Genomic DNA, 26,953 nt, shown 5'->3' on the forward strand with positions numbered 1-26,953 from the left:
TGTCACGGCTGCAGTTTCTTTCAATGCAGATCCCCCGGCCCAAGAGACAGGCAGAGGGGATCTCTGGGAAATCGTTGGGTCTTCCCGACTGGGGAAGTAGCCTTGTCTCACTATCTAACACCAGCAGCACCAGATTCATACACATATTAGGGACTGGTATACAAAAGAGGCTTTTCTTTGTGGTGCAAAAAAAAAAAAAAAAAAAAAAAAAAAAGATCCGCTTCTTTTTTTCCTTGTTCAAATGCATGGGGTTTTATAGCACGGTGCTAGACCAGCTCCATACCTGATGGAAATAACCCAAGAGGAGATGCAGAGGGAAGTCTGAATTCAGAATGCTCTGTGAAAGTACATCTGTTTTATATGAGACACACAATCTGTCTCATTCCAACCTGCATTTCTGGGTCACTTGAGACATTTAAACTGCACTTATAATTATCAGCTATTTTTAAACAGCGAAAAAATAGAGCACTGGTAAGGTACAAAAGCATTAAAATTGCCCCAGTTTCGCTTTTCAATAGGCCACACCACCGCAATATGCCTCAAGATCAAAGAGAGCTCAGAAAAAGAGAGAGGGGGGAGAGAGAGAAAGAGAGAGACAGGCTGATCAGTGGGGATAAATTGTTCCCATTATGATGGTGTAAGAATAGGGTTCTTTCAATTGAAACAATTTAATAACCACATTCATTACATTGGTGTCCACTTGGTTTTATCTGAGCAGTTTTTGCATAACGGGGGAGCGAGTTCAATTGAGCTTATTCTCTAGAAATTAAGATGTGCGGGGTTTGACATTCAGAAATTAAGCGCTAATAGTCCACCAAGCAGTTGCCTCGAGATTTCCCCTGGATGTACTGAGATCTCTGCCTGCCACTAATTATGTCAAATGCAAATGCATTCGCTAAAAGACCTGCCCCAAATTTTCATGAGCTCATTTTAAGGCAGTTAAGGTTAGATTAGGGTGAAGAGGGATACCAGAGTCTCTTCTCTGGAATGTGTGTACAGGATTGCTTTGCAAGGTGCCGCTTGCTTCGCATAAGTATAGCAGCATTGCCATCTGCAAACGTGTTTTCCCCTCAGCTATCCACAGAGGACCTCTTCCCGCACACTCCTCTCACATTCTGTGAGATCAAGACAACCAGAGTCGAGGCAAACACTGCAGGTGCTGATTTGACAAACAAGGGGAATCATTGATTTAAAAGGGGGAAAAGCCACTCATTTTCCAGGGTGACTTCAGCGGTGGGTGTCTCTACCCTAGAAAAAGTGGGGGGACATTGTCAACCAGCTTTCTGAGCATGGTCCCATTTGCCGGTTCTCCACGGCACTGTGGAGCATAATGTGTCATTTGAAGTGTACTTTATCCTAAAGTGCTGTTTTAAAAAGATATTAGGAACGGGGCTGTGGAAATGCATACAGAGGAAACTCCAGGGTTTACATATGATGTATTAGACATGCACCATCCATTCTTGTCTGCTCCCCTCACGAGGCACTACATCACGTACAGGAACGTTTAAGAGACATTTCCCAGCACACACTAAATCCTTCTTTGTTTGCTCACTGCTGCCAAACAAGCGGAGAGTAAAGAATTGTTGGAACATACATTGGGTGGCAACTCCATAATAGCGGCACTTCTTCTTTCCTTCCTTTTCTCCAGAAGACAAAGTGTAAAAACTGAGAAGTCCCCCTCACCTCCACAAAGCCTCTTAAATTATGGCCTTTCCGGGGGCAACTGCACTTCCCTCGCTAGACCATTTCCCCAGATGGGATCTGCAATATAAAACCACCATAGATTGGCTTATTGAGGAAAGGAGATAGACTTGTACAAATCACTGGGAAGATAAATAAGCTATAGAGATCAATAAATAAAAGCCAGGCGGAGGGGGAAAAAATCAAACTCCGGCATTCCAGACCAATTAAGATGTTATTTACTGCCCATGCGATTGTAACTTCGAAGCTCGCCTTCCTCGTTTTCACACCACGCGCATTTGTTTTGCTGAGAGAAAGATATATAACCGACGTGTAAATAGAAAATGATATAGATAGATTTTATGTCCCATAAAACTGTTAATCTGTGCTCCACATTAAATATAAAGTACATTTTTTATTTAGACACTGCACTGGTATAATTAAAATAAAGTATGCCAGCTTTATTTTTTCAGTAAGTCATTTCCAACCATAGAGATCAAATAACAGTGCAACAGCAGCATGAAATGTGGTTATAATAGCCCGAGACCACATTTCCTGAAACTAAAACATGGGCGATAATAGTGTGAAGGTACAAATTAAATGCAAATAAAACAGATTCCCTATTGTTGCTAATCCCTGGATTGGGTTTCAGTGGGGAAATTTAGCTGCGATGTTTAAGTGCTTTAGACAGTAATCAGTGACATGCTATCAGTTACCTTTCGGGATCTTTAATGGAAACTGTCGTGAAGGATGTAAGAAGACGACCTGTCCTCCTTCCAGGAAGAGAATGGGAGTGGCCTGGGGCGGATCAAATAGAGAAGTACTGCCCAGACTGCTCCTGGGCACATGGCAGTTGGCAAACACCTGCTGACTTATTCCCTGATTGATGTACATTTTTGTGGCAACTACTTTCCTTCGCCAGCTGATGCTCCTTTCGATGTCAGAGGTATGCCATACCCTTTTGAGGGTGACTGCTCTGAAAACATCTCACATTTTAACACAGGGGGACTTACGGAGTCGGCCTGCGTTACAATGTCTGGGTGTCTTGCGCTGCAGTAAGCCTCCATGCCACGGAAATCAAGTGTGGCTGATACACGTTTTCTAAATGACTTAAAGTGAACTTAGCAGACTTACCTTTGCTTTTGGGTCAGTTTCACGGGGACCTTGCTACTGGTGTTTACAGTAGTTGTGGGGCAATCAGGTTCTCTGGGTTTTTAAGCATGCGCACACAAGTAGTTGTTCTGTGGAGACGTGGCCTTACTCTAGAGCAGTGGTTCTCAACCTTTCTAATGCCGTGGCCCTTTAATACAGTTCCTCATGTTGTGGTGACCCCCCAACCATAAAATTATTTTTGTAGGTACTTCATAACTGCAATTTTGCTACTGTTATAAATTGTAATGTAAATATCTGTGTTTTCCTATGTTGTTAGGCAACCCTGCTAGTGGTTCTCAACCTGTGAGTCATGAACTGCTTGAGAACTGCTGCTGTAGAGCCTAAGACCATCGGAAAAACACAGATATTTACACTACAATTCATAACAGTAGCAAAATTACAGTTATGAAATAGCAACAAAAATAATTTTATGGTTGGAGGTCACTTTAATACATGAGGAACTGTATTAAAGAGTCGCAGCATTAGAAAAGTTGAGAACCACTGCTCTAGAGCTTTTTGTCAACAATCTCTAATCTTTAATAAAATGGCATTGGTCTCATAATTCTATAATTTACAGCTCTCAGATTTCAGGAAAGTTCTGGACATGTTACATTCTATACCCTTACACTATATAATTACAAATGCCAATAATAGTTTAAGCAAAGCAAATAAATAGCTATCAGAGACCAAAAATCTCTGCAGCCCCTTCCTTTCCTCAGAGCCTTATATGTCTGAAAGAATAAAGAGCCACATTTACACAAGCTACTGCAAACGTCATCTTTTTTCCTTCTTCTCCCAAATAGGGTGCTCCTATTCCCAGGGGCACAAAGGTGATGCGGCACTGGGCCCAAAGGAACCACCCAAAGATCTGTTTTTGTTCCTTTATATTCTACGAAATAAAGCTTTACTAATAGAAATATATATATACATAAATGCCCTAGCTGGTTTGGCTCAGTGGATAGAGCATCTGCCTGCGGACCGAAGGGTCCATGGCTCGAATCCAGCCAAGGACATGTGCCTGGGTTGCAGGCTCAATCCCCAGTGGGGGATATACAGGAGGCAGCCAATCAATGATTCTCTCTCATCATTGATGTTTCTATCTCTCTCTTCCTCTTGATTCCTCTCTGAAATCAATAAAGAAATAAATATTTTTAAAAAATAATAAAAAGCCTAAGTGTCTGTTACAACCAGTCACTATGACACGTGCTGACCACTAAGGGGCAGACACTCAATGCAAGAGCTGTCCCCCTGGTGTTCAGTGTGCTCCACAGCCAACCTTTTATGGCCGGCCAGCGTCCCCTGGTCCCTCCCCAGGGCCAGCTGCCCCAAAGGGCCCTGATAGCAAGCCAGGCCCAGGTACCCACCTGTGCACGAATTCGTGCACCAGGCCTCTAGTATTTATAGTAGTGTAGTTTAGAAGAAGATTTATACAATTTAAGGTGCATACTCAAAATTTTAAAACCATTTTCATGCATGATTTTAAGAGACTGCAAGGCTGGAGACTGCTATTAATCCTTCAAATATCAGTTTGAGAAAGAATTCACAGAGACTCCACGTGGTAGGCAAACTAATGCCTGCCTCTAAGATGTCTAAGTTCCATTCTCTAAAACCCCTAAATGTGAAGTCTTACACAGCAAAGAGACCTTGTAAGTGTGAAAAGGGTATGGATCTTGAGACAGGGAGATTACCCGGGATTATATGTGTGGACCCAAAGTAATCAGATGAGTTCTCAAAGATGGAGAACTTTTCCTGGCTGCAGAGAGAGATGTGACGATGGGAGGAGGTCAGATAGGTGACATGTGAGAGCCCAGGGGCTATGAGCCAATGAAAGAAGGCAGCCAGAGGCTAGGAAAGGCAAGAGAAAGATTGTCCCCTGAGCCTCCAGAAGGAATACAGCTCAGTCAACAAATGCTTTCATTGACCTAGTGAGACCTCTGACCTACAGAACCATAAGATAAAAAAAATCTGTATACTAAATTTGTGGTAATTTGTTATGGTAACAATAGGAAACTTATATACTCCACCTCCCTAACACATTTGAATACTGGAGTATTAGGACAGACCTGAGTACTACACCAAATAGATTCAAGTATCGATAGTACTCAAACATTTTTGGTCAAAATTTTGGTTTACATCACAAGGGAACAAATAGCAGCAATGTATGGCAAGAGAAGTTGACAAAATATTATTTGCAAAAATTAAAATAGTATTTTCAAAATATTGGAGCAAGCTCTTCTTTGGTCAGGAGGAGGTGAGAATTTCCAGATATGATCTTGCCATTGTCTGAACATTATCTGCAGTGCCACCAAATATCAAAAGAGTTTGGAAAAAGCTGACCTTGGAATAAGTTGCATTTTCCCCAAATCTAATGCTGTTAGAGGGTTTTAAAACTCATTCCTCAATATTTGAACTTCAGAAGGTAAAATTTCTAGGAATGACAGTATTGTGCTGGAAACATTAATGTGCCAGCATGAAATAATATCATTCCGTAGGAGGTAATAAAGGCATGAATTATGTCAAATTGTATTTGGTTCATGGATGTTACTGTGCCTCTTATGGGCAGATAGAGCTAACAGGCACAAGAACACCTGCCTGTCTCCCTCAGAAAATTATGGTCGTGTGCACAAGTATCAGTCTCAGGAATTAGAGGACCGTTTGTGGCAAAATGAAAATGTGCCGTGTTATAGATACACCTCCTAAGGATATGGAATAACTCCTGTTACAGCAGGACGTAATTTTTCTCTTGATCTTGCTTCTAGTAGAAAGCACCATTAAGCCATTTTCACATTACAAGTGGCGGCTTCTACGTCTGCCAGGTAATATAATTTACTAAATGAACTTGCTGCTATGCCATATAGTGCTCCATTATGGATTCTAGCCATTAATTGGTTTGGGGTCATTGGCCATCTCCATTAATGTGGGGAATCTATTCTTCTTTGAAGTAACATGGTCACTAGCATCTCCCATGGAAGTGGGCCGCTCAAACACTACGCATCATCACGCATGTGCCGATATACATGTTTATCGGTTTTTCTGCATTTATTTATTTAGGGAAAGAAAACAGAGTCTTTTCTGTAAAGTTGAAAGAAAGTATGATAAGCGCTACTGTGTACCAAAGTAGTCTAAAAGTCTGAGGGGCACGTGACACTCCATAACTTAATTCCTTGTGACTTAACCCTCTTGTAGCTGAAGCACGAAAGGGGGACAGCGGCCTTCCTCTGCTTTGGCCCTGTCTGCAGAAGCGTGGAGATGGCACCGCAGGCAGGACCATCCCTTCCGCTGCAGCCTGGGTAAATAATGCGCTCAGTTCATCTGCACAGCACAGAGTCATCCTCTCAAAAAAAGTAATTCACTTCTTTAAAAACGGGAAGGAAAATAAATATGGCGCAGTAAAATTGTTGAGCAGAGGAATCTATCTGGACATTTCACAAAACATTTCATTATGCTGACAATTCCCAGAAGTACTCTCAAGAGTGCTTTAAGCTGAGGATTACGGTGCAGGAGCTGATGGACTTTTTTTGCAGCCCCTTTAAAAGGCAGTGAACCGTTTTTCTATTTTATTTAAATAATGCCCCTTAAAATGGATTTTTAGAGGTATAATAACTCCTTAAGAGTCAGTTATGCTAAACAGTTTCTCTTGATAGAAATGTTGTAAAACTCGTTAACTGCACAATTTCAGATGCTGGCTTCGTGAACACTAACTGACATGTGAATGACCAGAGTTTGTAAAATAAATTGCAATCGTTGTTGTATCACGCAGCTAGCATTGCATGCGCTGGAGGCCACGAGGGGCTCCAACCTGACAGAAAATTACTTCAAGATGAATGAAAAGTGCTTGTTTCTCTTTATTAGTTTTCAGAGAACAATGAAAACGTTGAATTGTTTACAGAGGGCTGATTAAATGTGGTCAGAGGGGCCATGTCCCCACTGCTAACTGTTGGCCTCCCTCCTCCTCCCGCTGGCCCTCAACCTGCACACCCACAGGCCACGCGATCCCAGCTCCCAGCCCCCATCCTCCGAGCCCTGCCACATGCATCTTCTTACAGGCCATTACAGCTGCACATCTGTGTGTGAAATGTGCTCGTTCTGACATTCCACGGCTGCCTGGCGCTGCGAGGCCTTTGTTAGGTAACGCACTGCTGTCAAGCCCAACATGCGGGTCATGCGATGGGCCGGACACTGCGGCAGGGATGGATCGCTTCGGCCTCAAACAATGCTCGGTTCCGCAGTGGAATACGTGTCTATTTCTTTCATTGGGCAGCACTCCGGAAAGTCATGACTTTGTGTTTGTGAAGCTTTGATTTAAATAGATATGTACGTGTTGCTGGGGTTAGACTGCCACAAAAGAGCCTGTTCGTTGTATTTACTTAGAACCGCTACTGTCTTACAGCTACAGGGAAAAGCATCAAGTGCTTTCATCGGTCATTTGTGGTCTCAGTCCCACTTATGCTTTACCAGAACGCACCGCGAGGGAGAGGAAAGGCACTTGCTACCATTTTCGCTGACGGCTTGATTTACTTAAAGGGGTGGTCACAACCAGGGCATTTAGCAGGATGTTGCGGAGGACGATTCTCACTTTATATTTCCGCAAAGTAAACAGCCCTTGATGGAAAGAAATATGAGAACTCATTAATAAGCATATGCCAAGCAGCACAAAAACAGTCTTTTTACCAGACCAGGCTAAGTGAATCAGATCCAGAAGATATTTTGGCAAACTGAAGCACTAAGGAAAAGCAAACCACTGCCCTTTCAGCACAACGTGCCGCTTCCCATGGCCCAGCCCCTTCCTCACTGCCAGCCTCTCCCTTACACATACACACACACACACACACACGCACGCACACACGCACACACGCACGCACACACACATGCCCGCACATCAGGACATCAGCAGTAATCGGGAGCAGCTCAAATGCTATTTGTGGCATGCTCACACAATACAGACCACACACCCCTAATGTGCTCGCAGGATTCTCTTCGTCTCTATGCAGAACATGCGTTCTGAGCCTATTATGTGTATAAACAATGGCATATGTAATTACCTTTCCAGGGTAGCAATTATTCCTCAGAATCAACAACCAGATTTAAAGCATGTTCCCCCAAAAGACATTCGGGGATCAATTCTGGGTCAATTACATCAGGCTTTGATTTATCACATGGTGTCAGGCCATGTTAAAAAAAGAAAGTTAAAAAAAAATCAAACAGAAACACTCTGAGGTAAAGGCTAAAGGTTTGACTCAAACTGGTTTGTTCCAACATTGCTTTCCCTCAATTGCTCTGCTTTCCACCATCCTTAAAACAATTGTGATTGGCTGGGTTTTATCTGTTAGACAGTTTGCTGTTGGGAAAACTAAATGCAGTGAATCTGGACTACATCCAGATGTGAGTGCCCCCACCCCACCACCTGGCACTGGAAATTTCTTCAGGGATGCAGCAGAGAGCTGGGGTTAATAATTCAGGCTTTGGGATCTAAGAGATCTGGATTTACATCCCCATGATTTAAGCAAGATACATATCCCTGCAGTGGGTAATACTTCAGGGGGTTGTTGTGAGGTTTAAGTGAGATAATTAATGAAAGGATATGAGTGAAGCACTTAGCGCAGTGCCTGGAGCATCAGGGGTGCCCTGTGAATTGAGTGATTGCCCTTCCATTGATGAACAAGTCAGCGAGAGGTGGGACAGCCCTCAGGACCTGCCCCGGTGTGGACTGGGACAGGGAAGCAGAGGGGCTGTTGGTACAAGTCATAGAGCTGAGCTCCTGAATCCAAAACTGCAGTTTAGAGGTCCAACGTAGAAGACTAAACTATATATAAAGTATCCAATTATAAACTGCAAACCAATAGCAAGCTTATTACTCTGTTAGCAAGACTGCTCTCTTTTACAGAGCCTTATGAACCATAGATTTAAAAAGGCTATTATACTTTACACACCTTGGTTACCAAGTGTTAATTGAACCCATACCTACTATGCACCAGGCACTGTGCTAGGCACCTGGAATACAGAGATGCTGCCTCTAACAAAACTCCCAGAATAAAAAATAAATACCTACAATTTAGTACAAAACAAGTTCATAGCTCAGATTTATTGAAAGCTACTTCATGCAAACTGAAAGTGCCATAACAAACACACAATATCACCAGGGTTTGGGAGCTGGGTGATACAAATATATCCTATTAAAGGTGAATCATATAACTGAAGTCAAATTAGAATAATTCTTTCCTGAGAAGTAAAAGAAAGGTTTTCAGAAATTAAATAAAAAGGAATAATATGAGAATTATCATCAAATTCTCTAGGGAAAAATATAATACCCCACTCAAAGAACACTTGAAATCACTTTTATATGGAGTGACATTATTTATTTAATTAGAGAAAAACAGCATTTACACAATTCATTTCTCAGACGACACACACTATTGGCAGTACGTATCGGCAGCTTAATTAAGAAGTCTGTTGATAATGTTAAAACGCTGGCACATTTTCAATTTAGATGGACACTCTCAAGACGAAGACATGTCGATTGGTGGCTCATACACAACAAAATGTGTCACAGACACTACATAAAATGTCTAGTGTCTACAATCATATTTGTGTTTTAACACTGGAAAAATCATGACTTACAGAGCAGAAGTAATTTTTTGGAAAAACTATATAGTCACTCAACTTATAGAACATAGAAGACAACACCATGAATACTGAAATAGCCAAATTTTCACACACAGCCATTTTCCAGGTCTGTTTGGCTCCTGTCATGCCCTGTCTTGGATCCATGAGTAAGGAACCCAAGCTTGATCCAAACCTTCCCCTCCTCCATGCTAATAATTCACTCAGTACTGCAGGCCCCTAGCCATTCAAGGTAGAGGCCTATTGAAACAACAGATGTGATTCACTCACCCACTCCCCACCAAATGTACAAACACAATCTAGTTTTCCAACAGACACTCTATACCTAAATGAAAAAAATGAATTTAATTCAAATTAACACCAACTATAGTGTGTTGATTTCTCTAAAGTCTACAGAACATTTTTGGAATCAACAAAAAAGGATCCTACCTATCAGAAGTCCAAAAAGAAATGGAATTAAGATGTCCTGAATTGTTCACATTACAAGTTTTATTTTTTATTTAAAAAACTTAAATTACTTATAGAAATACACTCTTCCATTTGTTTCCCGTCTTAGAGGCACACTTATTAAGAACAGAAGACACATATAAAAATATTCATTGAAACTAATTGTAAATCTATGGAAGGCAGGGACCACACCTTTGTCTCCTTCCCCCGCTCCGTATAGTGATTCACATGTAGTAATTATTCAATTAAGTTGAAAAGCCAGAGCATGTTTCAATTCAGGTTCATTTGGAAGGGTTGCACTGATTTAAGGAGCAACTGAGATGAAATGGATAGGTTCAACCTTTCCTGATTCCTGGCTGGTGAGGTGCACACTCTCTTGAGAACTTCCTTTGCTGGAGATTGCTTGCATAGCCCCCGCATGATTCGCTGCTGGCTGCGGTGGCATTCTTAGGGTCTTGACTTGTTTCTGTTTTTGTTGAAGGGAGCGTGTTGATTCTCCAATGGCTGTTTTTCTAGAAAATGTGAAAGGTGGTGTGAAGCAGGCACTCAGGGAAGCAGGTGTTCCGCCTATTCTTGTCCCATTGATAGTACAACTGTGAACAAAACGCAAACACATTGTTAATCCAAGCCTTTCTAAAACACCTTCTCACAACTACAACGACTGGTCTTTGGCTGACCACTAAATTTACTTAGCTCGCCAGTTCAAAACACAACAAAACTACAGGCTCTCTTATGGTAAATGAAAGTTTGAACAGGATTAAACTTCAATGCTGTTTAACGTTTTCTTTCCTTACCTTAAATAATGACTTTCGAATCCATGCCACCTCCAGGTGTAGATCCACGTGTCACAGAATCAGAAACACCACATGTCTGTGCATTTCGAAAGCAAGGTTTCCCTACCCAAGCAGATTCTGTCTTGTCTTCCTTGCCTTGATAAACAGGAATAAAATCCCTCCCGAGGTGCCAAGACCTACACCTTCGTGAATCAAGTCCATGCCTGGGGCCCATCATTTAGCACCCAGTGGATGGCTGGGAAGCAGCAGCTGCAGATGGAGAAGCCTGTGAGGAAGCAATCTGGCCGGGCAGGAGCATGCTTTCCTCAGCAAAGGCTCTGAGCGAACCAGGTGGGTAAAAGGCATGTACCAGCACTGCCAACACCAATCCCAGTCAGGGTAAAGCCCCTGCCACATGAGAGCAGCATGCTAGGACCCAGGGAGGTTCCACCTTAGGCATATCCGTGTGCCTATCCTTGTACAGGTATATTAATAACAGTGTTATAGACCAGGGATGACAGACACCTTTGCAAGAAACATTTCTCTTTATTCACATCTCTGAAATGTTCCAAGCAGACCCACGGCAGTGAGCGGTAAAGCCAGCAAACACACAGGTAAGCTTAGCCTTAACACGATTTATTTACTAATTTACTTTATTTATTTGGGTTTTTAAAAATAGGCCAAAAACCTTTGCATATGTGTTTACAATGCCCGTTAGCAATGCCCTTCAGCTCATGAGCAAAATGCCATACTACATGAACATTTAAAATCCACCTGGAATCATTTTAGGTTCCATCCATTATATCAAACTTGTCACTAAAGCCTATTACTTCTTAATTTGAAATATTTTTTGCAGTCTCCTTTTCTTCTAATTTCTACTAAGTCCCCCCCTCCCCCACCCACCACCCCTGCCCTATTTGTCAAACCCTGTTCTGTTCACCCTGAATGTGGCAGCCTCCTCACTATTCCTAGGTCTCCTCAGCTATAGTAGCAACTCCTTCCAAGTGATGCTGTTTCCACTGGGCCTCCTCTTCCAACATTCATTCCAGGACCCTCTGAGCTCCTGTCCTGCCCTATAGAAGTCTCCACTTAAGAGGCTCAGAGTAGCTGTGACCTCAGCCCACCCTCACCAGGCAGGCAACGGAGAAACAACCTCAGCCTGCCAGAGAGCATGACTGGAATTCCTTTTGTACTAAAATACACTGAATTTGCTCCTCACTCCTTCATTATTCTTTCTCCCTCTATTTCCCTACTAACTCCAACATATTGGCCCAATCTTCAGAATATTGTAGTGTTAGAACCCCAGATTCGGTTCCAGGACTCCTGCTGCCGGCTGGGATCCAGCTGGGATCAGAATCCCCAGGGCGTGACACCACCATTCCTGACTCTGAACCTCACCTGTATCTACAGTCTAGTTGCCCACACCTCCTGAATTGGTCTCCTCAGAACCAACACTTTCCCTGAACCACTCTCAAGGTCATCACATCCTCCTGGTCCGTGGTCAGCAAACTGTGGCTCGTGAGCCACATGCGGCTCTTTGGCCCCTTGAGTGTGGCTCTTCCACAAATACTACGGCCTGGGCAAGTCTATTTTGAAGAAGTGGCATTAGAAAAAGTTTAAGTTTAAAACATTTGGCTCTCAAAAGAAACTTCAATCGTTGTACTGTTGATATTTGGCTCTGTTGACTAATGAGTTTGCCGACCACTACTCTTGGTCACTGAGGACTGGATTGCTGGCCAACCTTAGTGTAGCCAGGCTCTCAACCCATGATACACTTAGTCCTGACTTCCTCCTGCCTCCTGCCAACCTATAATGCTGAGATACTCTTCCTAGCCCAGACAAATTTTATCACTATCATGTTTTTGAAGTATTCCACTTCATTTCCTAGTCTCCAACATGAAATCTCCACTGAAGGCACAGAGGTCTACTAACCTCTCAGCTCATTCCGAATCTTTGTTCATCCCCTTTCTTCTACCTTCTTAATTATCTCTGCCTTCTTAATCACCTCATTTGTGACATTATCTAAGAAGCATTCTCCAATAAACAAATCTGCATTGACTTATCTCTTATCTGGATTCCTCTGGAGTAATCACTATCACACAGTTTAAGCACTTGGTTTTCACTAAATGTTTTCAGAGACATTAGCTCTGCAGACAGACTGCTAGTTCTCTGAGGACTTGGAGAAAAGTCATGTCCAAGTCCTATTAACCTACACTGAGAGAGCAAAGTTCCACTTCCATCTTCTCTCTGCCCTTACTCCACTCACCAACCCACCGCATGGAAGCGGCTGAATCAAGTTACTGAACAAAAAACGAAACTATTGTTTAAAGGGATATAGGTTTTGGTATAATGAGAGAAAAGGTTCAAGTTTTGGCTTCTGCAGGATGTGGTCTGCTTGGAGTTTGTCTCTTGAGATTTTCCCTTTGGATTGCTTCTCTGTACTTCTATGTCACCAAAGAGGCAATCAGGTCTGGAACTGCTTTCCACTTGGGAAATGTTCCCTAATACCAACCCCCACCCTGATAAAGCCTAGGGTAGACTAGCTAGACTAGCTCTAACTTAAAACTTTATCTTTTGTTTTTGCTTTTCTCCTACTTCATGTAGCAAAATAGGATCTAAAGAGGTGGACCCAGGAGAAAGGAACAAAGAAGGCCTATCGGTGCAAAACACAGTATTTCCAAGCAGCTCTACATAGCTAGCTGCACTTATCAGTGACTACATTAGGTTTGGGGTGGGGGTTGGGAAGGGCAGTCCCTAGTTAACAAACAGGAATATATGTGTATGTACTTGAGGTCTATCCTGTACTTATCTCCTCCAGGAACCTGTAGCCCCAGGTTCTGTGGGTCTATCTCAACGTAACTGCTATCTGATTATATTCTCAATAAATACATGTGAATTAATTTTTCTATAGTAAATGCCTAAGCATTATTTAGGATAGACCAAGAATTGTAGGAGACTTTGAAGTTCTGGATCAGGGTTATTTATGATTTATGTATTTAATACGTGCTTCAATAAAACCTTAGAGTAATTTTATATCTTTTTCAGAGTGAGAATGTAAGCAAGACTACTCCTGGGGCTTTTATAAGCCTTCCTGCCAAAGATGAAAGCCAGTGGGCTTCCTCTGTTGTGAAATTCTGAATTAGCACTTGCAGATGGCCAGAGACCACTGTAGAATCGTGTAATAACCATTAAAGCACATGTATTTTTAATATTTAAATATATTATACGCACACTATATACATATGCACATAACCTTGATGTACTACTTGAAAAGAAATAAAATGCTGAATGTAGGTTATCCCAAAGTCATAAGATCATCTGTCACTTGTCCAAGCCTGGGGCCAAAGTTTCACTTTGAAAAAATGCTCTTAATTAGCATGCGATACAGACACTGGCAATTCTCCCTATTGCCCCTTCTTCTTTATTAATAGAACCTCTGGATTTTGAGAAGTACATGGCCACAAAGAGTATATTTCCAGGCCTTCCTGGCAGCTGGTATGGCAGGCAGGATGTGAGTAGAAATTAGAAGTCCAACATCTAGGGAATGCCTTTAAAGAGAATACTTCTGTCCTGACTGGTGTGGCTCAGTTGGTTGAGCGTAATCCTGTGCACCAAAAGGTCACTGGTTTGATTCCCAGTTAAGGCACATGCCTGAGTTGTGGGCTCCATCCTCAGTAGGGGGCATACAGGAGGCAGCTGATTAATGTTTCTCACATCAATTTCTCTCTCTTTCTCTCTCTCTCTCTCTCTCTCTCTCTCTCTCTCTCTCTCTCTCTCTCCCTCCCTCCCTCCCTCCCTCCCTCCCTCCCTCCCTTTTCCTGCCCTTCCTCTTCCTCAAAAATCAATTTTTAAAAATATATATTAAAGAGAATTCTTATATATCTCAGACATATGAGTGAGGCAAACAGAGGAATAGCAGAGGGTAATAAGATGGAAGTTTCTTTCTCCCTTACCCAACAGTCTAAGCATAAGCAGTCGGAGATGATATACAACTCTACATTGTCAGGGAGCTCTCTCTTGTTTCAACCACTGTGTTTTAGTCTCTTAACCTGGATGTAGGTTAGGCTACTGTAACAAATATTGCACTATAATTCTAGCTCTTACCTATTCCAACATTGGACAAATTATTTAAACTCTATGAACTCATTTCCTTTTTTATACCTACTTAATAGGTTGTTGTTAGCAAATAAGACTGTCTTTTTTTCTTTTGCTTCCCATTATATCCCCAGCTTCTAGCCTGTTGCATATAATAAAAATTAGTTATTCTTGCTATTTCTGTTGATATGCTGACCTAGAAAAAATAATGTCACTTTAACAATTAACTATTAAGTACTTAAAAAATACATATTGAAATAATACAACTAATCAATATGTTGTGCATTAGAGTGGTGATATTTTTCTGACCCAAATCTTAGAAAACATGGTCTAACAAAAGGTTTTGTCTGACTTGTGAATATACTTATATGAAAATTCTTATATAAGTATTTAAAGAACTAATTTTACGTCTAAAAACAATCTGCTTAAATCGAGCAGCCCTGAAAAGTCAAAGGCACACAACCCCAACATAATTGGTTCTGCTCCCTCTAGTTTTTATCACAGGGTTTCATTGTGCATGCATATTATGAAAAAAAAACCTGATTTTATGACATATTTATGGTTGTGAATTTGTATTATCATAGCTCATAATCTCATGAAAAATAATTCTTATGTCTTTCCAAAGGAAGATGAGCACGTCTTGCTTCTACAAAAATAACAGGAGTGAGTTTTCAGTAAAACACATTTCTCCTATTGAAGAGTACTTAATAAACACATACACACACACACACACACACACACACACACACACACACACCTGGTTGCTTTCATTTCACAAGTGGCACCCATTTGCCAGTCATCAAAGTAATACAGTCTGAGGTGATGTATTCTGACACACTGTGAAGGCCTGTCATTAGGGGAGGAGAGATTACAGTCTCTCTGCAGGACATGATGGTGCTTCAATTTCTCATCCATACAGCCAATGAAGCACAGGGGAGAGCAACAAGATGAAAATAAAGTTGAACATGGACTTACTGCTTCCCTCTCCGATGAATGATATGAGCTGGTCCCAAGCTACACTTTCTAATTTGTATGCCTGCAGCTCTGTTTCTTCCTGGCTAACATAAAGATCTTTCATAAAGGACAAAGATCCTACGCAACTTTTACTATCCCGTAATTTAAGTCTAACTTAATGCCTTGTGCTTCCACTTTTAATATGTTATTTTTGCCTCTTTTACTCTACTATCTATATAGCCATTTTGCTTCTCTATAATTTTGTACTTACATATTTAAAATTCTCATCAGAATGAAGATTACATCTTGAGTAAAACCCATTAATTAGGTGAACTGAAGAAGACAAGTCTGAATTAATGAAAAGTCTTGAGTGTGGACCATTGTCAAAAAGATCACGATAATAGCAACATCTGATGTCTGAGAGATACTACATGTATCTGGCTGACCACTTTACATCATTATCTCACTGAGTCCTCATGGAAGTCCGCGAGGTATTATCAGCTCATTTTCACAAATTGAAAAATAAAACCTGAGCAACATTATGTAACTTGCTTAGGGCCATGTAGCTAATGAGTAATAGAATTACTTTCAAACCTGAGTCTGACTCTAAAGTACATGCATGATTTTCTCTACCGCACCAATCTTCTAGGTCTTCCTTTAATCAGTAATAATAGGAAAGCAATATTTCAGATCAGGTTAACAAAATTCTGAAGCACTAAAGAACCCTGCTTTAGTGGGAAAAAAAATAAATGAGAAGTATTTGAAATTAGCTACTTTAGATAGGTAATAATTAGCTGCCATTTATGAAGTACATACTCATACCAGGCAGTTTCGACACATTAAATGTAACCCTCACAGCAACCCCATAAATTAGATAGCTGTCTTCATTTTGCAGACGAGGAAAGATCCTCAGAGAAGCTGAGTCATTTGTCCAAGGTCACATCGCCGGTGAGCGGTGCAGTCTGCACCGTGCATTCTGCAGACCACCTCTCTCCCTCTCCTGTGAGGCCTGTCTCTGGAGTGCTGGAAAAGACCGCTTTTTAAAGTGACAGTGCCACCCCACCCCCTGTAATTGTATTTATACTATGTGTTAGCCCAGAAAAGCTTTCCTTCAGAAACAATGCAAAAGTAAACTTTAACCCAGGCCCTGCCCTCATTACCAAAAAATTCCAAATTTAGTGAGGTCCGTGTTAATGGGTTTTACTGTATATAAAAAAGGGTTTAATAGACACTTAGACCTGCTCTATCTCCATTAATAAATCTAAAAAGCCACACAATGGTGAAGGGAGGAAGAGGAGGAACCTCAAAACTAAAACAGATAAGAAGTGCCTGTGATTTGTACTCCAGCAAAAAATAATAATAATAATAATAAATAATAACGCATAACATATGTCAATACAACAATATAGTACAGATGGCGATATATGACGACAAATTCAATCCTACAAGTTTAGAGATCTACTCATCAATTACAGAAAATTAATCCTAATCACATGTTCATATTAAGGAATATAGCCACAGCAAATCGGCAATAATAATTAAAAGTCCATTTCAAATCTCTTGGTGAGCGGCGAAATGACCTAACAGAGCCAGGCTGCTGGCCCTCGCGGCAGGGCCGTCTCAATGTGCGCATCGTGTCGGAATTCTTGGCTGTTTAACAGGCCCTCTTGGCTGCTCCGTCTGCACTTGTGTCTAATGAAGACATGCGTCCATGTGCATCCTGGGTGAGGAAAATGTGCAAGTGTGTGGGTCAGGCACAGGTCTGCCGCCAGAGCCAAATCCCCGATACACAACGTGGGTTTTCCCACACAGGCCGTCACAGGGTAGCTGATTCCACACCAATTCTACCAGCCTCCAAAAGGGCCTACCTGCAGCAGGCAGGATCCCACGGCTCAGTCACACCACATGGAGGTTTCTTCTTGTCTTTAGGTCAACTTGTAAATGAGCTACCACAGGCCTCTCTACCAGGGGAGCAGCCTTGGGATACAAGCAAAACAATCTAGGTGAAGGGCAGCCCAACTAACGCTGTAGGCCTGCTGCCTTGTGGGTAGGCGGTGGAACCAGATTTAAGTCAACAAGCATTTCTTTCTCAGAGTTTTGCAGGCTGATCAAGATAGGAGCAGATTTGATTCTTGTTGAGGGTCCACTTCCTGGCTGACAGCCACCTTTTTGCTGTGTCCTCTCAAGGGAGGGAAAGGGAGAGAGAGAAAGAGAGAGGAATCAAGCCTCTGGGGAGGTAGATTAGGAAGAGAGGACTTGAACTTTTTGCTTTGTATACACCATTGCATTTATTTAGGTTTCCAAGCAATTCCCCAAAATTGAGAACACCCCTTCCTCTCCTGGGTTCTGAAAATGTTAAGAATACAAAAATAAGAGAGATGAGAGGGTACAGTATAACCTTGATCACTAACGGAGACCAGAGTAGAGGAGGCAGCTTATTGTGAAAGCCAGACCAAGCTCACTCCAGGGGTCGCCCATCTGTGATCCGTGGACCACTGGTAGTCGGGGAGGTCTGAAAGTTTGGCAACCACTGGAAAACCATCAACTCAGGCCTTCTCCACAGCCAGGCTCATGCAGCCTGGGAGTGTGTGTGTTTGGGTGTGTGGTGGGGGGGGGGGGGGGGGGGGAAGAGGGAGCCTCCCAGACTCAGGGGGAGAGAGGACTATCTGTAGGCAGGCCCTCCTCTGGGTAGAAAAAGGGTGGCAATAAGCTGAGCTGGCCCACTTATTCATTCCACATGTGTCAGTTATGAAAGTCCCTCTCCCTGAGGGCAGAAGAGTGGTCCATGAAGTAGGAGTGTAGACTTTGCCTGTGACGGTAGTGTCAGTGGTGACTGAGTCCAGATTGCAACAGGTTAGAGAGTATATAGTGAAAAGGAAGAGGCAAGAAAGTAGACAACTTAAGAAGAATAAAAAGAAGAAAAACAGAATAGGGAATTTGGGGAAGAATTTTTTCAGCAAGAGGCCAAAAAACATCGAATGTGGCAGGTGGACCCAAAAAACATCGAATGTGGCAGGTGGACGAGACACCACTGAGATGCGAATACAATGGAAGGAAGAGGGAAAGCCACATGATTCGAGACGAGGATGAAGGAAAAGAAGTTGAGTTCATATCACAGGATCAGTTTTGTAAAAAAGGTGGAGAGAGATTCTGGGGCTAACGCCAGACAACAAAATTTAAACTTGCAAACTGCCACAAGACTGGCTGTGCTAAAGTCATGACAGAACAGCAAACCCAAAACCTACTTGTAAATGTTTTATCACAGTGTGACACTTCTGAGAAATTGCATGATTTATTATTGATAAGATGTTGCTTAGATTAGTATCGATGGATATACGCTCTGTATCATTCACCATCGGACATCACAGCATTAGTTGGTTCACATGCCCCTCTGTCCCTGTTGAAGCTTGACTGGCCCTGTGCACTTTTTCATCGCAATTCTGGCTATCATTACACGATATTCCCCAAATTCCACCAGGCAGGATGGCGGAAAACCAATGGGCCAGAGAATTTCGAAAGATTCATAGTCTAAAAGTCTGTCTCCATGCTTTTAACTGATAAAAGAAATGTCTGCACTGAAATGTTTCCGTAGTCCCACTGATCTATTTCCATGTCGTGGTTTCAATGGCCACAGAAGTCCTTCTGGTAAACCAATTCTTCTGGCAAACGGATTTCTGTGAGAAAAAGAGGAAGAGGAAAAGGAAGAAGGAGGAGGAGGATAAAGGAGGGGAGGAGGAGGAGGGAGAGCTTCATATCTTAGAATGGTCCCCAAAGTTATGGCCTTTCTCAAGTATTTCTCTCTTTAATCAGGTTTTAAAGTTAAGTTACAAGTCTCCGTTCCTCAGTGGGGTTTAGCTTTACAACTCTCTTAACTAGCCGTTTTTGACATCATTTAGGTTTTGGCAAAATGTGTGCTAGGGCTCCTACTGGGCCTTCTCAGCTGCTATTAAAAGTTATACCGCATTTGGTTAAGTGTGGAGGCTGGCACCACAGAGGATACATGATGGTGATTATCATGCAAATCAGCCTCCTGCAAGGCCAGCTCCCCAGAGGAGGCTCTCTCTCCAGCTCTGCTCCCCCAGTCGCCTCACCGTCCCCAGGATAAAGCGAGCCACCTTCACTGCTGACACTGGACACGGCCAAGATGGGTTCTCCTGACAGAGATTAGTGAGCAGCAATGAATCTTTCACTTGGGATAGAAATATGATTTTATTTAAGAAAATAACTATCATAATTGGGCCTCTGTCACTTTAAATTTTAATGGTGAGAATAATATGGAGGCTTCTGGAACTTTAAATTATGGCTTTCAGAAGCTTCACACTGAATCTTTCAATTATTCTCTGTAAGTACTTTCTCAAAGCATGTGCCACCATGACATTGATATCACAATTCAAATCTAAATTCAAAACTGACTGCAAGGCTATGAGCTATGTGCTGGCGCGCCGGCTGCCTCATTTTATCTTTGAACATCTGAGCAGGCGAATCGAGAGAGGCGCTCTCCCAGAGCCCAGCCAGCTGTTTGCCAAATATTCAAATACCCTGGCATGCAGGAGAGCCTTTCAGATTTCCCCACATCAGAATTAGCGGCGGGCCCCTATTTTTCTCATTAGCTCCTGGCTCACCTACGCGCTTCCACACAGGCCCGCCTGACTCACTGGGCTGTGCTGGCTCTGCTGGCTGCCTCACCTCCTGGTGCCCCCATGCCAGCAGCGGGTCCTGGGGGTGCTGCAGGAGGCAGCAGTTCAGACAAAACCAGGATGGGGGGATGCAAGCCTGTGTTTCCTTGAAGTGGATCTGAAAGAGGGGCTGAGCTATTTGTAGTGGCAGGAAGACAGAGGGCAAAGGGAGTGAGTGGATTTTATTTAAAATGCACCCATTAGTGAGGGTTGCATGAGGAGGGGGCAAGGGTAGGAAGGTAATTGGGGCATGAAGACAAATATGTAATACTTTAACCAATAAAGAAATTAAAATGCAAAAAATAAATAAATAAAATGCACCCATTAGGCTGGAGCAAATACAACGGGATTGGGAAGCCAGCAAGGGAAAGGGAGGGAAAAGGCTTTTATTATTTTGCTGTCTTAGCTTCAAAATATGTGCCTATTTTCTCTAACCATTATAATGGTCTGGCTTCACATTAAAACAAATAGAAATAGATACATTTATTTTTAGGATTAACTTTTAGACTGCTTCAGTCATTTAAAACAAGTCCTCTACCTCAGTAAGGACAGTGCCAAATGTACATATTTAGTAAATAACTAAATCCAGCTGCACTAAATACAATGAAAGACAACCCCTTATTTCACATTTTGAAGGTCCTGGAGCAATTTTCCTCAGCCAGACAACTGAGAACAGTGCACCCGGGGGAAAGGGGTATGAGAGGGAGCAAGGGACTAAGGTGCCACAAGACAGCAGCCTCTGCCCAAGTGGCTGGTCCAATTTCCTGAAGCTGGACCCCAACGCCCGCTCTCCAGCTGGGTGAGGGGCTTTCTCCATTCCTTCAGGAAAAGTAGGTCTTTACTTGCTCATTTCCTGTGATGTGTTTACACTTGCACAGAAGGGGCACAGCAGGGATGCTTTCAGGGCACATTTAGGGGGAAGCCAGTCTCACAGGAGCCGTGAATGCCAGATGTCAACCCGGTGCGTGCTGCTGAGCGCGCTGCAAGCAGGAGGCGCAGCCACCAAATCGCGGTTCTGAGAACGCTCCGCTCTCCCGATCCAGGGCCTTTCCTTAACCACAGGCAGAGCTGGGTAGAAATTGATATCACTTAAAAACAACAGTAACACTTTAAAAGGAGCGGCTAACATGAGTATAAAAATTGAGAACCAGATATGGCATTTCAGTTCTGCCAATCCAATATATTTATTCCATCAACCCAAATCATCATAAGGCAACTTACTTCCGGGAACCACAGGTGCACAGGTTAGGAGGAGGCCCATGAGTGGAGTGGCCGTAGGGTTGTTGATTGACATTATTCCCTGAAAACAGCCTTAAACACTACTTTGCACTGAGATAGGGCTGCAATGCCTAAGGGGCCGCTCTTTTAAGACAACGACCATGGACAGAGCATGGGCAGAGAAACACAACTTTTTAAAACTCTCGTTGATTTTGGTTGGAGCCCAAAGCAGTACAATTACACATCCTGTTTGACTTGAATACTTGAGTTTTATGGAGTGTTTCAAACACAAAACAGTTCTACATAAATCACTCATCCAAATATTTACTGTGCCCCCATTACAGGCCATGTAATACACTGTGATGAGCCAGTTTGGGTTAAAGAATAATCCTCTGTAGAATTTAGTACTACGGCATGTCCCTTCATCTTAAAGTTCCTTCGCTTTTATAAAAGCTCTCTCCTTCTTAGAGGGATCTACATCTCAGATCACTCTGTCCATTTTACCAACTTCTCTTCCTCTTCCTCAGCCCTGTCCTCATTTCACTAACTCAACTGGGGGAGGGGGTGAAGGGTAGTACATGAAAATAATTTGGAGAACACTTTTTTCAAACTACAAAGACACCCCTTTTTGAAAATGGGGTGCACTAAATCACATCACTAAGATTTTGGGGATGAGAAAAATAAAAGACTGAAAATCTGTACTAACTACCATGTTTCCCTGAAAATAAGACATCCTCTGAAAATAAGACCTACTTACAGGTCTCCTTCTGAGTGAAATATAAGGCATCCCCCTGAAAATAAGGACCCCCTAGGCTAAACATGAGAGATTTGGTCCACTGATTCTGAAAGAAATGGAGTCACAAGAAATTCACCAGGAAATTCAGGAATTGGATTGTTATGATGATGTTCCAGAAGATGATGACATGATTGTCATTGAATAAATGAGTAAATTCTTGATACTTTAGGATTCACAGTTTGTCTGGTTTGTGTTGACAACTACAGTACTACCGTACCATATACAGGTAATAGATTTCCTTTATTTTCATTTAACAATAAATGTGTACCGTATTCTTCTTCATGGAAAAATAAGACATCCCCTGAAAATAAGACCTAGTGCATCTTTGGGAGCAAAAATTAATATAAGACACTGTCTTATTTTTGGGGAAACAGGGTATTTCCTTTTGACATTATCTACTCCTGAGATTTCAACTATCACTTAGATGCTGATATTTAAAAAACAATATTTTAATAAGCCTGATCCATATACACAAATGCCTAGTGGGCCTCTGTTTTCAAATAACCTATTAACAAACTCAACAAGCATAGCCACAGATCTATTACCTTTATTTTTTTTACTCCCTTTCTTTATAACATCCACTCAGGGGGTCCTTCACACTCCCCTCTCCCACTACACATATATCAAATCTGTCACCAGATCCTTTCCCCTCTTCCTCAGAACGCATCTTAAGTCTGTCTATCATGTGCCATATCCCACTTGGACCTCTGCAGTAGGCTCTTCACTCCTTCCTAACTTTCCTACTTCAAATTAGTTTCCACATGCTCCTGATTCCTACTGGTTAAAACAGGAAATCCAAGAACACAGCAAAGCATAAGAGAAATACAAAATGACTTCTGATAGCACCCAGACCTACTTTTAGATAGGTCTAGAAAAGTAGAATACACAGATCAGCCTAGGGTTTTAAGTTAATATTGAGTTTGCTTTCAAAATAAATTTTAGTATAAAATCTGAACAATTAAAAATTAATTCCGATAGTATTCAGATATTCTTAAAAACATAAAAGTGGTACATCAATGAATAAAGTCTGGGAAGCTTGGTCCTACAAAATAGGTCTAAACTTCTTAACATGATATTGCAAATGTTACCCATCCTCTTCATCTCCAGGAAATGCCTACTCCCACATCCCCTACACTCTTAGACCTACTAGGTATCAGCTTTGCTATATATCAAAACACCCCAAACCTACTGGCTAAATGATATTTAGTCCATAATTGTGCAAATATCAATAATTTGGGTCTTCCTGACTGGGCTGACAACAGATTTCTCCTGGACACTCCCATTGTCTGGGGTATCAATTGGTAACCAGATGGTCCAAGACAATCTCACTCACACGTCTGGTGGTTAGTAGACTGTCAGCCAGAGCCTCTGTCCTCCTGCAGGCGGCCCTTATTCTTCCACAGGATAACCTAGGTTCACTCGCAATATGTCCTCAGGGTTCGAAGCACAGAAGCCCCAGTGCATAAGCACTTTCACATTTGCTAGTGTCCACTGGCCAAAGCAAATCACACGGCCAACCCCAAATTCAGAGATGGGAAACATCTCCACTTCTTAATGGCAGGATCTTCAATACCACATTGCCAGGAGTTGGGTGTAGGAAAGGGTAGAATGTGTGACCACTCTTACAATCTACCACTCTTGCAGTGTACCACTCTTTCCATATCCCAAAAAATACAAGGTGTATTCACACATGTGCTCGTGTTGTTCCCATCACCTGAAATAAATGATCAAACTCCTTCTGTCCTCTGGCAAAGTCTTACTTCTTGTCCGTCAAAGTTCTGTTCAAACAGCATTCCTTAACATCTTCCTTCAAATTAATTATTCCCCCATATGTTCCAATGATCCCTTGTATATGCCTCCATAAGAGCATTCAGTGAATTGTATTATAATTATTTCTAATGTTTCCCTAAATAGACTATCTTTATACCACTAGCATCTAACACAGTGCCTGGCAAAGAAGAGACATTCAAGAAATGTTCACTAAATTGAATTGAATTGAATAAATTTAAAACAAAGCTTGAAGTTTTACTTGCCTGGCTAGAATTAAACAATTATAACAGTTTTCAGGGACCCCATAAAGGAATAGGTTTCCCCCTACCACAGGGTATACAATGACTATCTCTAGTTTTATATAACTTATTGGGTTTTTTACAGAGAGGAAGGGAAAGGGATAGAGAGTAGAAACATCGATCAGCTGCATCCTACATGTCCCCTATTGGGATCGAGCCTGCAACCAAGGTACATGCCCTTGACTGGAATGTCTCCATTGATTTTTAGAGAGAGAGGAAATGAGAGGAAAAACATTGATGTGAGAGAGAAACATCAATTGGTTGCCTCCCATACGCTCCCCAGCCAGGAATCAACCCGCAACCTAGGTATGTGCTCTGATTGGGAATCAGATTCTAAAACTTTTTGGTGTATGGCACAATGCTCCTACAACTGAGCCACCTGGCCAGGGCAATCCATAGGTACATTTGAAGTTGCCCTGCAGGTGTTAAAACTCTGTTGTGTAGCAGAACAGCCTAACATAATATGAACAGAAACAATGCAGCATTTTGCTTTGTCTGCTGTCACAATAGTATCATAGTTATATATAGAAAAAGAGGTGCAATAAATTATTATCAGCAAAGCACACAAAAGCACAAGTTCTTTGTATTTTATTCCATTAAACTCTAATAAAGGCAACAAGTGCCAAATTATATTTGGATAAACCTTTTATAAATATTTTTTTCACAGTAGTCACAATGTCTAGAGTATAGATGCTAATTACAGAGCCAAATCAAAACCATCATAATTATAATTACCATAAAACTAAAATATTTTCACTCATAATATGATTCTCATATCCATAGTCACAGATATTAGTTAATATTTCCATTAAACTTGAATAGTCTTTATGGTTAGCTATAATTTCAGCTGATCTGTTCCCCCTTTTATATTTTAAAATCTGAGTGTGTACCTCATGAGCTGAACACTTTATTTTACATACCCAGGCAGAACTTTGTCTTATAATTTTAAAAAATGTTTGGCTACTTAGGAAAACACCATAAAAAATCAGAAACATCCCATGATTAGAACTTTTCTTCTAATTATAAAGGAACTTTAAAACAGTAAGCTTCTTAAACCTTATACTGACAGTGAAGTGCAACAAGAATGCAAATTTAGGAATAAAATAAGATAATTTAGTACCTTGTCATGTGATCATTTATGATGGTCCTAAGATGTGTCCAATATTTTAAACAAAGAAATAAAAAGATTTCCCTTGGTGGCTTTGGTCTAAGAGTGGAGGGTGTACTGTGTCCATTAAATAGGAAACCAAGAATTACTTGAACAAATAATACTACAGCTCTGTAAGATGACTGATGGTCTTTGCAAAGGCTCAGACTGGTTTCATCTTTCCTGAGATTTTTATCACTGATTTGTTCTTAGTCATGTGCAGTCACCAGGACCAGCAGAGGTAACAAGTGTTTGATGTATGATGCTTGAGCCACTTTGTCATACTGCATTTATTTTAAGCTGTACTCATACTCGGTACTATCTGTGGATGTTCTTGGACTTTAGTTTTTTTCTTGTTTTTAGTGATGGGTTAAACAGATATGAAAATTATAACAGCACTACCCTCTAAAGCTCTACCACCATAACTCACCTGCTTCCTTGCAAGAGGCGCCTTTCCATTGCAAATTAAACAAATGACTAAAGAGCAAATACCTGAATGTAAGAACTTAGTCTGTGTTGCCTTATTTGCACAGCTTACACGTCCCCTACCTTTTAGCATGATCTATTTCAATTCAAGCCCTATTTTACAATCTGTAGAAAGCCGCAGGACTTCCCTTCCAGTTGAAAGGAAATTTCAAGGGAGGAGGAGTATGGAAACACACATTTAATTCATCCTTTTGAAAAGGGATGATTCTAAGTGTTTTCTGAGCACTTTTGCATCTTCTCATAGACTGCAAATCCGCTTAGATATCTTAATCAGTGGTTAGAAACCTTTCCTTACTGGTAACATATTCATGAAAGATGGTATGTGTATGAGCTACAAAATGTTTGGCAGAGACCCACGAGTGGAAAAAAAAAAAAAGAAAAAGAAAAGAAAGAATATGGTAAAGAATTGATGAAATAGCTTTGTTTCTACCCCATTCATTTTGTGAATTTTCTATTACTTGTTTGCTCTATTTGGAAGGATAATAGACAAACAAGCAGAATGTCAGATTTCTGTGATTTGATTTCATCTATATATAGATACACGCACTGTACAATGATGTAGGATGGAAGTATGCCTATACACAGTGGTGACTGTAAGGATATACGTGCATTCTCATCTCTCTTTCTGAATTTTCCTATTCGGGATATTATTTCATGCAAAGTTTAGTGCCCTTTTGTTTTAACAATCTAAGCACCGTCCAAACATTATTTCACAAAACCGAGAGTAGATCTTGACAATTAATTTCTACAGTCTGTGGTCTTCCCAAACTGGGCAACTCCCCTTGGAACGCAGGAGCCACCGCAGCAGGCTGTGTGCGCCAAAGAGCAAGACGATTCAT

General features: G+C 41.5%; 1 long non-coding RNA gene across 1 annotated transcript in view; it reads right to left on the reverse strand.

The window, feature by feature from the left end:
* Positions 1–8,883: 8,883 nt before the first annotated feature.
* LOC118703470 overlaps positions 8,884–26,953 on the reverse strand; it is a 104,341-nt gene continuing 86,271 nt past the window's right edge. Inside the window, exon 7 of the long non-coding RNA XR_006739783.1 lies at positions 8,884–10,493. This is a non-coding gene — a long non-coding RNA (uncharacterized LOC118703470). The remainder of the gene's footprint in view (positions 10,494–26,953) is intronic.

The sequence above is a fragment of the Pipistrellus kuhlii genome, unplaced genomic scaffold (genome assembly GCF_014108245.1).
Source record: "Pipistrellus kuhlii isolate mPipKuh1 unplaced genomic scaffold, mPipKuh1.p scaffold_m20_p_4, whole genome shotgun sequence".
NCBI lineage: Eukaryota > Metazoa > Chordata > Mammalia > Chiroptera > Vespertilionidae > Pipistrellus > Pipistrellus kuhlii.